At 41.8% G+C, this 3,273-nt stretch overlaps 1 long non-coding RNA gene across 1 annotated transcript; it reads left to right on the top strand.

The window, feature by feature from the left end:
- Positions 1-50: 50 nt before the first annotated feature.
- On the top strand, positions 51-2,338 carry LOC110145843 (uncharacterized). The gene is made up of 2 exons (XR_011489521.1): positions 51-172; positions 2,065-2,338. It is a non-coding gene; the product is annotated as an uncharacterized lncRNA (long non-coding RNA).
- Positions 2,339-3,273: the final 935 nt, after the last annotated feature.

Below are 3,273 nucleotides of genomic sequence, written 5' to 3'. Positions count from 1 at the left end.
AGAGGCCGGGGACGGTACCTTCCCGCTCCTCGGGAGGGGTCGCCCGGGGTGGTACGGCCCGCAGGGCGGGGACTGGGGCGCGAGCGCCGGCAAGTCTGCCTTTTCCGGTGTCTGCTGCCGCATGGTTGTTTGGTACGCGCCGGCAAGAACGGGCCCAGCAGGCTGCGAAATGGTTTGGAAAGGCGCTTTTCTGGCTAACTGTGCATTCAGTCTTGTTTTCATCCTGTAAATTACAGGCAGCAGAGCTTGGTGGGATCCGGGCTGGAGGCCCCCTCGCTGATCGCGGCGACACTTCAGAGCAGAAACTGTTGCGGAGCCTGGTCTCCGCAGCGCTAGGCATCTCAGGACCTAGGCCCCGCCTCACGCCCCCAGGATAACTAGGACCCCCTGTGTCCCCACCCAGCAATAGGGGTCTACTCTCTCCCGGGCCTGGGTTCTGAGCGTTCTTTCTTCATCAAGGGCGGAAGCTGGGCCTACGACGCGCTGGCGCGGATTTTGAAGTCGTGATTCCCTTTGGCTGACTTCGTGCTTTTCAGTTATATTTTATATTTTTAAAAATAAGGGCTTCAGGCGCTGAAGTAGGAAAGAAAGATGATCCCATCTTTTCCCGGTTCGGTTTATTGTTCCTTGCTTAGGCAGAACCTTCCTTTTGCGGGGCCACGTGTCACTCGCCCTGGTGCACTGCCCAACTTCTTAGTACCTCGTTAGTTCCAAGTGAACGGGAGCTGCTGTCTTGTCCTCTGGGCAGCTTTATGGCACTCAGGCGACTGTTTTGAAATTATTGATACTTTTGCTTTAATAATGTCTGAGTTACAATTCCAAAACCTGGTTACCCCAAAATGGTATATATATGTTGGTAAATTTAAAACTAAATCATCTTAAGGGGATTTTTACAACTTAAATTCCCACACTAGCATGCATTTATAAATTCAAGGTATTTTCTTAAGCAGTTCAGTTATTTGACAAGATTCAAGTACTGAGCTCTTAAAATCTAGTAGATTAAATTTTAATCATAAATCTGAAAATCTCATGGTCTTAATATTGCTTACAAATGTGCTTACATTTTGTTGCTTGTATCCACTTGTAATCATGAGTTCAGATTCCATCTAATGTTTTAAAACGGAATTTGATCAGTTACTCCATCTCATGTTTTAAAATGGAATTGCAAAATTAATCTGTTACATGAGGATGCTAAATTCTTAAGCATTATAAATGCCAAATTAAATAGAAGTTTCCAAAATGTATCAGAAAATATTAATGTTATGACTGATTTACTTGATTACTTCTGTACTTAATCATAAATATTCCTGGGGTTACAGGTGTTTGTCTACTAAAGTAGGGAATTTCAGAGGAGAGGTTGGAATACATTAATCAGTTTGCAGAATTAATTTAGACATTCTTGGCCAGTATTAAAAAAGTAGGATGAAAAAACAAGGAAATAATAGTCCATCACATAGAATAAGGAGTATTGGTTTGTAAAATTTTTGTTTTAAACATGTATATATACATATGTGTAAACATACATATATACATGTATATACATATATATATATACACCGTATATATGTTATGTAAATGCACATTTCTGTGGATTATATACTAAAAGCCTGAGAGTCACTGAGCTGAAAGTTTACTCCATGGCTTTAGATAGATTTGAGTCCTCTAGTTACAAAGGAACTGTGTTAAAGTAGTTTGTTAACTTAGAGGAGTAGCTGAAGAAAAGTGCACTTCAACTAGTGAGGTAGAAAAGCTTATAATTAGATAAGGATATGGCATAAACACGCCTTTCTTTCCCTCTCTTTGCTAAACTATCTCCCCTTGTGCTTCATAATCCTGACCTCCATGGGCATCTCTGCAGCATGATGTCAAAGATTATATCTCCTTTGCCTTTGAGCTGTTTGTTAAATTCACTGAATTTGGGGATAATTTTTTAAGTAGCAGTAAATATGAATCAGAGTCAATAAACCTGGGCTCAGATCTGAGCTCTGCTGCTTAATAACATGACCTTAAGTTAATCACCCAACTTTCCTAAGCTTGCTTTCTTTCTTTCTTTTTTTTTTGCAGAATGAAGATGGAGGATTCATTCATCCCTCAACAAACATTTTACTGAACATAGGCCAGGTGTGACACAGGTGTGGTACCTGGCATGTAGTAGGAACTCAACGAATATTAGTGGACTTTTTTTTTTAATCCCCTTTATCAGTGAATAGTGATACTTTTTTTTTTTTAATAGTGATACTTTTTTATCACAGTATTTCACTTTACCTGTTCTCAGCTGAGCCCCAGTTCTCCCATCACTTCTCATAGAATCTACTAAAACCCCAGTTTTTATAACCCAGCTACTCTGATTCATTTCTATCATTAACTTACACACATAGACAGAGCACTTCTAAAACTAAGTTTAGTTTCACTTGGTAAAACAGTTACGCATTCTGTTTTTCAACTTCTAGTGGCAGTAGATAGACGGTTTACTGATTAAATGTTGTTGAAACCTGGAAAATATGTTCAGTATATAAACCTGCCAGTTATTGGTATCTCGGTTGTTTTCTATTTAAACAGGGTTGCTAAGAATCTTTCAGGCTTCCTCTGTCTTCAGGTCTTTTCCAAATGGCAATGGGGTTTGTGGGAGCACTCTTATACCCTAGTTGCAGGAGAAGAGGGGGGATTTCTCAGTTCTCTGTGCTCAGGATCTGGTGCTGTGTCTTGGGAAACCATCAATCCCTGCTATAAAATGGCTGCTTTGGACTGGCCCCCGGACCTGTACACTTATCCTCTGAGCCACACTGATCTTAGACAGATACTTGAAATTTCTGAGTTGTATCTTCTTATGTCAGGCCTCTATTGGTGGAAATACTCCTCACTGAGGCGTGTATGGTCTTTGGGGTCACCTGTCTGCCGTGTATAGGCTGGGAGGACTATGCTTATTACCAGAGGAACTTTTATCTTAACCCTTTCCTCATGAAGGCCACCCCTGGTGTCTCAGACAGTAAAGAATCTTCCTGCAGTGTAGGAGACCTGGGTTTGATCCCTGGGTTGGAAAGATCCCTTGGAGAAGGGAATGGCAACCCGCTGCTCATGAATGCTCTGTAAGCTTTCCTCTGCTGCACTGACCATTGCATTGGGTTGAGTGTGGGGCCTCTAGAGCAGCGGTCAGCAAACCATGACCCTGGGGACCAAATCTGGCTTGTGGCTTATTTTTGTAGGACCTCAGAGCTAAGAATGATTTTCATGTTTTAAAGGGTTTTAATTTTTTGGGGGGTGCGTGGCAGAGAC

Source organism: Odocoileus virginianus, chromosome 9 (assembly GCF_023699985.2).
Source record: "Odocoileus virginianus isolate 20LAN1187 ecotype Illinois chromosome 9, Ovbor_1.2, whole genome shotgun sequence".
Lineage (NCBI taxonomy): Eukaryota > Metazoa > Chordata > Mammalia > Artiodactyla > Cervidae > Odocoileus > Odocoileus virginianus.
The sequence above is the reverse complement of the archived record's forward strand: the minus strand, read 5'-3'. Positions and strand labels throughout refer to the sequence as shown.